At 41.7% G+C, this 9,610-nt stretch overlaps 1 pseudogene; it reads right to left on the bottom strand.

The window, feature by feature from the left end:
- The window catches only part of LOC116104703, a 49,960-nt pseudogene that overhangs the window by 26,068 nt on the left and 14,282 nt on the right, over positions 1–9,610 (bottom strand).

Raw genomic sequence — 9,610 nt, 5'->3', positions numbered from 1 at the left:
TTTTGGAGGGGAAACTGGGAATGGAGAAATTCACATGTAAATAAAGAAAATATCTAAAATAAAATATATATATATATATATTCAAAAGCCCTTCCTTATATAATACCACCTGACTTTGTGAGAGAGTACTTAAAATACATTATATCTATATCTGTACATTGTCTAACAATCAGTTTACTTAAAGAATATTATCAGTGTTTTGAGGAGAGAAATTATATTATCAGTATGTTTTAAAAATTTCAAAATAGCAAAAACTCTTTGAATTTAAACATTAGGAAAATGCCAATTTCAAGTACAGTAAAAAATTGTTAATAATATTTCCATGGTATTTGTAGAACATAATTTTAATATTTTCAACTGCTAATATTCAACAAACAGAATAGTTATTTTAAGATATATTTCATTGGTATGTCTCCCTTTTCATTTCTGATTTTATTAATTTGGATACTGTCTCTGTGCCCTGCGGTTAGTCTGGCTAAGGATTTATCTATCTTGTTGATTTTCTTAAAGAACCAGCTCCTGGTTTTGTTGATTCTTTGTATAGTTCTTTTTGTTTGTATTTGGTTGAATTCAGCCCTGAGTTTGATTGTTTCCTGCCCTCTACTCCTCTTGTGTGTATTTGTTTAATTTTGTTCTAGAGCTTTCAGCTGTGCTGTCAAGATGCAAGTGTAAGCTCTCTCTAGGTTTTTTTTTTTTGAGGTACTTAGAGCTATGAGTTTCATTTGGTTCATAAATTCTGCTAGTTTCACTGTGTCTCTGTTTAGTTTCTGTGTCCATGATCTGTCCATTGCTGAGATTGGGCTGTTGAAGTCTCCCACTCTTATAGTACGGGGTGAGATGTGTACTTTAAGCTTTAGTAAGGTCTCTTTTGTGAATGTGAGTGCCCTTGCATTTGGAGCATCGATGTTCAGAATTGAGAGTTTATCTTGATAGATTTTTCCTTTGGCCAGTATGAAGTACCCTTCCTTATATTTTTTGATAACTTTTGGTTGAAAGTTGATTTTATTTGATATTGGAATGGCTACTCCAGCTTGTTCCATTTGATTGGAAAATTGTTTTCCAACCTTTTACTCTGAGGTAGTGTCTGTCTTTGTTACTGAGATGCATTTCCTGTATGCTGGGTCCTGATTACATATCCAGTCTGTCAGTCTATGAGTTTTTATTGGGGAACTGAGTCCCTTGATGTTAAAAGTATTAAGGAAAAGTGATTGTTACTACCTGTTATTTTTGTTGTTAGATGTGGAATTATGTTTGTGTGGCTACCTTTTTTTGGGGGGGGGGTTGAAAGATTACTTTCTTGCTTCTTCTAGGGTGTAGTTTTGCTCCTTATGTTGATGTTTCCCATCTATTATCCTTTGTAGAACTGGATTTGTAGAAAGATATTGTGTAAATTTTGTTTTGTCATGGAATATCTTGTTTTCTCCATCTATGGTAATTGAGAGTTTTACTGGGTATAGTAGCCTGGGCTGGCATTTGTGTTCTTGTAGGGTCTGTATGACATCTGCCCAGGATCTTCTAGCTTCCATAGTCTCTGGTGAGAAGTCTGGTGTAGTTCTGATAGGCCTGCCTTTATATGTTACTTGTCTTTTCTCCCTTATTGCTTTTAAAATTCTTTCTTTGTATAGTGCATTTGGTGTTTTTATTATTATATGATGGGAGAAATTTCTTTTCTGGTCCAGTCTATTTGGAGTTCTGTAGGCTTCTTGTATGTTCATGGGCATCTCTTTATTAAGATTAGGGAAGTTTTCTTCTATAATTTTGTTGAAGATATTTACTGGCCCATTACATTGGGAATCTTCGCTCTCTTCTATACCTATTACCCTTAGGTTTGGTCTTCTCAGTGCATCCTGGATTTCCTGGATGTTTTGGGTTAGGAGCTTTTTGCTTTTTACATTTTCTTTGACTGTTGTGTTAATGTTTTCTATGGCGCCTTCTGCCCCTGAGATTCTCTCTTCTATCTCTTGTATTCTGTTTGTGATGCTTGCATGTATGACTCCTAATTTCTTTCCTAGGTTTTGTATCTCCAGGGTTGTCTCTCTTTCTGATTTCTTTATTGTTTCTATTTCCATTTTAAGATTCTGAATGGTTTTGCTCATTTCCTTCACCTGTTTGATTGTGTTTTCCTGTAGTTCTTTAAGGGATTTTTCTGTTTCCTCTTTAAGAGCTTCTAGCACTTTACCTGTGTTCTGTATTTCTTTGAGGGTGCTATTTATGTCCTTCTTAAAGTACTCTATCACCATCATGAGAAGTGGTTTTAGATCTGAATCTTGTGTTTCCAGTGTGATGGTGTGTCCAGGACTTGCTATGGTGGGAGAATTGGGTTCTGATGATGCCAACTAACCTTGGTTTGTGTTGTTTATTTTCTTATGCTTGCCTCCCACCATCTGGTTATCTCTAGTGCTACCTGCCCTTGCTAAATCTGACTAAAGTCAGTCCTTCCTGTGAACCTGGTTGTGATTCTGAGATCCTGTGACCCTGGGCTTGTTAGAGCACTTGGGAGTGCAGCAGCTTCCTCTTGGTGTTGTGGGACTGCCTGTGGAGCCTGGGCTTCATGTCCACTCAGGACACCAGCCCAGAGAGACTGGAAGGAACCCAAGCCACTTTGCTGGCAGAGTTCTTGTGTGCCTGGTCCCGCAGGTCCCAGTTACTCCCAGTGTTGGGACAGATGTTGGGTCCTCCTCGCCTCTGATCCTGAGAGTGTCAGAGAGCCTGGGAGTGGACTGTGATGCAGATATTGAGGCTGCAAGACACAGGCTTTTGATTGAAATTTGAGTTTCATTTAAAGAAACAATAGAGTAAGTTCTAGACTAAGTCACCAGTGTCTCAAACAGAAGCCATTTTCTCTGTGACCTTGCTCTCACTGACTCCATACCATACTTCTCCTTCAGTGCTTTGGAGTAGCCAAAGCTGCAACCTGACTGTAAAATTTAACTCTGCTCCTGAGTTCATGTGGATTCAGAAAGAAATTACAGGGGCCATGAAGATGACTGGACAGCTAAAGGTTCCTGCAGAGAAGCCTAACAACCTGAGTTTGATCCCTGGACCCTACTCTCTGGAAGGAAAGAACCAACTGTTGCAAGTTGTCTTCTGATCCTCACATGCCACACAAACACCAGGCATGTGCACATGTATGTACACACATAATACAACAAAGGATCACAGAGAACCCTGACTCAGAAAAAAAAAAAGAACTAATTTCAAAGGCAGGTGACCAAAATGCAGGAAGAAATAAAAATCACATACTCTTCCACACTTCCAGATTCTAGCCTATATGAATAAATATGTAAACAGGTCAAAGTGTAGAAATCATGTAACACTTAAAAGGAGACACATAACATAAAATTAGGTGACAAGGATGGAATGTACACATAGGGACATATAAGCTGTGAATGATAATAAAATTGACAGGGAAAGTATTAAAACCCTAAATGATATGCCATGGTTAATTGTAGCCAGAATATATATACAAAAATATAAGAAAATAAATAAAAACACTTGGCACTACCAGAAGAGCAAGGTTTGGTTCCCAGAATCCACATGGTTGCTCTCAGCCACCTGTAACTTCAATACAAGGAGATTCGAGACCCCATTATGGCCTCTTTAGGCACATCATGCTTGCAGGTAAAACACCCATACACAGAAAAAAATAAATAAATATTATAAAAATGATAAAGCAATTAAGCTATAAAAGAGAAGATCTAGCCAGGCAGTGGTGGTACATGCCTTTAATCCCTGTATTCAGAAGGCAGAGGCAGGTTGAGTTACATGAGTTCAAGACCAACCTAGTCTACAGAGTGAGAGTGAGTTCTGGGATACCCAAAGATAGACAAGAAAAACCCTTGTCCTAAAAATTAAGAGACACAGAGACAGAGAGACAGAGACAGAGAAAGAAAGGAAGAAGGTCTAAAACCATACATTAAAATATCTAAGTCCTGCATTTACAGCAGACATTTAGATGTACAGTACCCACAGCTTCTATAGATGTATGTTCAGTTGCTTAATATGTTAAAATTTCAGTTACTTTTTAATTCAGCAATACTGATTCTGAATATAACTCCAAAAACATAAAACCCAAATATTTAAACATAAACTTGTATATGAAGGCTCTTAACAGAGAAATTCATGGCAAACATCTGAGTCTAACATCTGAGTCAATGTCCATCAGATAGGGAGTATAATTTGCTCATAGACACAGGACATTGTGATACTTGCTTCGTTTAATATTGTGCTAAACGAAACAGGTCTATCACAGAGACCAAATAGTCTATGATCCCATTGATCTGACATACCCAGAATACTCAGATACAGAGGAGATGAACTGGTGTTTGCTTAGGTCAAGATTGATTGAAAGTTACAACATGGCTAGAACAACATCCTCTATGATTGACATTGGTAATAGGTCAGGTGGGCCTTCAGTCAATGCTGATCCCTAAGAGATCAAAGTACTGAGAATAAGGTGCTGTTGTGTGCTGAACCCTAAATGGAGAATCTATATCACACCCCTACCCATCAAGGCTAAAGGAATATCATGAAAGAAGATGTGGAACTAAAGTCAGAGGCAGAAATGAGGAATGTGAAATGCCATATCATGGACATGGCATGGCCCTATCCTGATCTGACCGCCTGCATCAGACCAAGCCAATAATATTTGTCAGTACCCTAGGAGGCAGCACCAAATAGACTCATCAGGGTAGCAAAGCAGAGAAAAGGACAGGAAATTAGGAGAAAGAAGTGTTGGGATGTGGCAAGTAAGAGTTAGGGGTGGGTGTATTTGAGACAGGTGGTATGACTGCATGATATTGAAACCATGGAGAGTTCTAGACTTACAGAGGGTCAAATTTGTACTTATACTAATTAGTATTTATACAAATGAAAGAATTTTAAAATAAAACCAGGACTCACAGGTGCACACTGTAATCTTAGCCCTCAAGAGGCAGAGGTAGAGGGATCACTGTAAATTCAAGGCCAGCCTGGTATAAACAACAGTTCCCTGGCCAGCTAGTGCTACATGGTAAGACCTTGTCTCAAAGAAAAATGAAGGTCAGACACAAAGTAATTGGGTTACATGTATTTAAATGTTCTCAAAATACTGAACTGTGTCATTAGGGGATGAATTACATGACAGGTGAGCTACATACCAGTAGAGCCAATCATGTGGGGGAATTGAGGAAGAGAAAGCCAGAAATGATAAACATGACCACAGACAAGAGCAATGATCAAAAGCCAGACCTGTCCACTCACCTGCCAACAAGAACAATGGATCAAAAAAAATCAAATATTAAGAGCTTCTTGGCATTCTCTACAAAAGGATCCTTTAGGTTGTTGAGGGAATCGATATTCACTCCAAATGACATGCTGGTGATCACATTCATGCTGTAAGCACCTACCACTCTGAGGAGTGGAATGGCATGGGAATTTAACACATGCATCAGGGAGTGGGAAAGAATTCTCAGGAGACAAGCAAAGCCACCTCAGTATGGACCAAGCCCTTCCCAGCCTTCCCACCCTCCACCCCTGAAATTTTCTTACTGTCACATTTGTTCCTTTTAAACTGTATATAATGTCATCTAGTGTCTAAAGGGACAAAAACAAGCAGCTGAACCACCTGAGCTGCACCCAGGTGCCCTCCCTCTCCCAGAACCACAGTGGATGGACCAGCACTCACTCTTTCACAGATACAGGCTTGCTTTTCTCTGCTTCTCGCTTCAAGTACTTCACCAAAATGTCTCCATACTGTTCGATGACAGGGAACATCTAAACAAAACAGAGAAGCATCCACAGTTAGGATGGAGACTCCAGTCACACAGGCTGCAGTTAAAAGAATTTCACTCACCTCCTTGAGTTTTCCACTGGTGAATGTGGGGGACAGCAAAGCTCTATATCTCTTCCACTCTTCATCCTTAGATACAGAGATGGATTTGCTCATAATCCCCAATGGGCCAAAATCCTAGAGTCAAAAAATACAAAAACCAACCTCAGAATGCCTCGCAGATTATGAGAAAATATCTGCACACTCAGCTTCCTATTGTGGTTCCAATGCTTTATATTCCAGGATCCTTTTAAATGGAAATTTATCTGTGTTTGTAAAACTAGATCCAGAAGTTGGGGAGAAGATGAGAACAAGACTTCGTCAATGTCCAGAGCTGTGTAAATGGCCTTTGGCCTGAATGAAGATAGAAAGTTAATTTTGCATCAGAGAAGTTCTCCAGCTCTGTATTTACAACATGAGCAATGTGAAAAGGATGTATTCATATACTGTGTGTGTTCGTCTGTCTGTCTGTCTTTGTATGTGTGTCTGTGTGTATGTGTGTGCCTGTGTGTGTGTATGTGTGTGTGTGTGCATGTACATATGAATGCTTTTGTATGTGGGGCCGTGAAATGTAGCTTGGTCCCCAGTTGAGCTAAGGATTGAATCCCCAAAAACCCTGAAGGGACTATAGGTGCTTTGCCTGTTCCTGGGCACCAAGCCCCTGTCACTAGCCACAGCCGTGGCTATTGGCCACATAAGAGCAATGCCCCAAGCCCCTCCACATGTTGAGGATGTGACCTTTGGTCAAATAGTCTCAAGACAGATCTTCATTTTAAAGAGGTACCTAAAGTCTGGGAGGGCTTAGCCAATAAGCTTTCCTTCCCAGACACTCCTCTCTGCATAATGTATTTAACCTTAGGCCCACCCGGAGAACTGTTCTATGGTTGTATACATCCACTTTCTGCCATGACAGTAAATGCTTTAAAACCATGAACTGCCTCTTTTCATAAGGGTCTGCCATGTAAAGCCTTGGAGGAGGCCATCTCCAATAGAACCTCCATCTAATCTCCTATAGAAGGCCTTTCTGTGCTCCCAGCCATGGCTGCCACCAAGCCAGCCACTAGCCATAAAGCCAAAGAGTCTCTCCACTGGACCAAACAGAGCTCCCCTCTTTGTCCAAACTCCAGCCCCAGGCATGATCCAGCCTGCAGGGGGCACCACTCTGTTCTCAGTTCTTCTGCAGCTTCCAATGGTGCCTGGATGTCCAAGAGCCTGAGTATAAGATGGCTGTAGGATCCTTGCAGGCTTAGGAATCCCCAACCCAGCTCTGGCTGTTCCTTACCTCAAACTGCACTTTCCCACCCCCAGAGTGGTATCCCCGGACTTCCATACAACCCAACACCCTCTGAACAAATTGTGGACAAATTCACATGTCCTGACTCCCCAAGTGGCCGTGGTCTGTGGTGGAAAAGACACTGGACACTGGAACCCCATAACCTTACAGGTGCACATGCCCATGAGTGCTCATGTGGAGATGAGAAGTCAAGCATCTTTCTCTATAACTCTCTCTCCCTTTCTCTCCATCTCTCTCTCTCTCTCTCTCTCTCTCTCTCTCTCTCTATATATATATATATATATATATATATATATATATATATATATAAACACATATTTGTGTGTGTGTGTGTGGCAAGATCTCTCTGTGAATCTAGAAGACTCTAGTTTGGCTAGAGTCAATAGCAAACAACCTGAGATTAACCTGTAGCCAGGCAGGACTTCCAGAGGAGAGAGGGGCACATCAATCCACACAGAGAACCATTCACCCAAAAACTGTCTTGCTAAACCATGTGCAGGGATATGGGCCTGGGCCTTTGGGGACTCACAGAGACTGGACCACCAAACAAAGTACTTACAGGGCTGGACTTAGGCTCCCTACACATTAGTGGCAAATGTGCAGCTTGGTCTTTGTGTGGGTCCCTTAACAATTGGAGCTGGGGCTGTCTCTGAATCAGTTGCCTGCCATTGTATCTCCTTCCCCTAGACAGACTGCCTGGCTGGGACTCAGTGGGAGAGGATACAGTAGTCCTGATGCTACTGGGTATCCCAGGGCAATGTGGTACACTAGGAGGACTTCCCGTTCTCTGAGGAGCACAGAATAGGGGTATGGTGGGAGGGATCAGTATGGGTGGGATTGGGTAAAAAGGAGTGAAGCAAGCTGAAATCAGGATGCAAAATAAATAAAGTAATTAATGAATGAAAAAGTGTGACCTACCCGCCGGTTTGTGAACACAGAAAAGCATTCCTTCACTAGGATGTTCTTGATTATCTCTGGGTCTGTGATAGCAAATAGAGGCATTTGACCCTCAAACAACCCGTGTGGGGAAGACAGATAATGAACCAGGTTCTGATGTGAGAGCCACACCCAGACTTTGATCCTAATACTACACCACCCTCACTCTGCTTATACAATGCAGGGTCACAGGAGTTCCCAATTCAGCTTAAGGATTCTGATCACAGACACAATGAAGTCATTGTAAGGAGCTAAGGAGATGGCACAACAGATGAAGACACCTGTACCAAGCCTGATGACCTGAGTTCAGTACTCTGAAAGTAGAGAACTAACTTCCACATGTTATTTTCTGAGCTACGTATATGCACCAGGATACATGTCCCTCTTCCAGGAAAAACATGTTGATTTGAAATAAAATAGAAACAACAACAAAGTCTCTATATGCACAGAGGTTTTAATGCTAAGCATGACTAATTTACCAAGCCCATAGCTAGGTCATCCCACCCCTACTGCCAAATGGCATAATAAAGTGAATAATGAAGTGAAGGAATGTGGGCATATATATGGAAATGAGACGGAACAAGAGATTTGCCAGTGCAGGTCAGAGGAACCTGAAGCAATACATTTCATGTCAGTAAGAGGACATTTCAGAGGAGAAAACAAATTAGAAGAGGAAACTAGATAAAACTCTAGGGCTGGGGGATACTCAGGGGCCCCACATTCTCAGAAGATGGGGGAGGGGAGAGTGGGTAATGATCATGGGGGTGGGGTAGTTAATAGATGGTAAAGTGAACAATTAAATAATTAATGGAAGAGAAAAGAATTCGAGTCCATGGAACATCAAAGCCTGTCAAAGTGCCTCAATGTGCAAAATATTCAAGACTTTGCAACCATTCCACTTAATGACACGCTGTATCACCTTTATACATGGCTACAATTCAAGCTGGCCTCATCCTTGCACAAAGGTAGTGCCTCCTCCTAAAAACAGTCAACTAGATGGAATGCCCAAAGTACTCACCCCCATATTTTTCCATACTTTGTATTGCACTCTATGTCAAATTTCCATAAGCCCTGGAAAGAGAAATAGTATGAAATCCATTTTTGTCCTATATGTACTGACCATTCTGTAGCCAAAGCACAAAAATCCATCAGATTCCAGGAAGTCAGGTTTATTGTCTCTGACACAGAAAAGCTCTCATTTAGAAATGTTTGATGCGATCTTCTCTCCAGTGAGTTCCTAAGCCGGGAGCAGACAACAGGGAGGCACAGGCCCCACGAGTCGCAGGGGAGCCGCCGGGTGGCAGGACAGGATCCTCTCAGCTTCCAAGTGGCAGAGGTGGATCAGCGACCTTAGCTGCCCCTCCCTTGCATGAGGAGGGTCTGCCTCCAGGGACCGCTTTGACCCAGAGTCTCCGGTGAGAGCCGCCATCCTCTCTCAGGTGAGTTCCTAAGCCGGGAGCAGCCACCCTGGAGGCACAGACCCCACAAGTCGCAGGGGTCTTGCAGGGCGTCAGGGACAGGACAAGCACTGGTCAGAGTCACTAAGAACATCTATCACCAAAAATCAAGAG

The sequence above is a fragment of the Mastomys coucha genome, unplaced genomic scaffold (genome assembly GCF_008632895.1).
Source record: "Mastomys coucha isolate ucsf_1 unplaced genomic scaffold, UCSF_Mcou_1 pScaffold22, whole genome shotgun sequence".
NCBI lineage: Eukaryota > Metazoa > Chordata > Mammalia > Rodentia > Muridae > Mastomys > Mastomys coucha.
The sequence above is the reverse complement of the archived record's forward strand: the minus strand, read 5'-3'. Positions and strand labels throughout refer to the sequence as shown.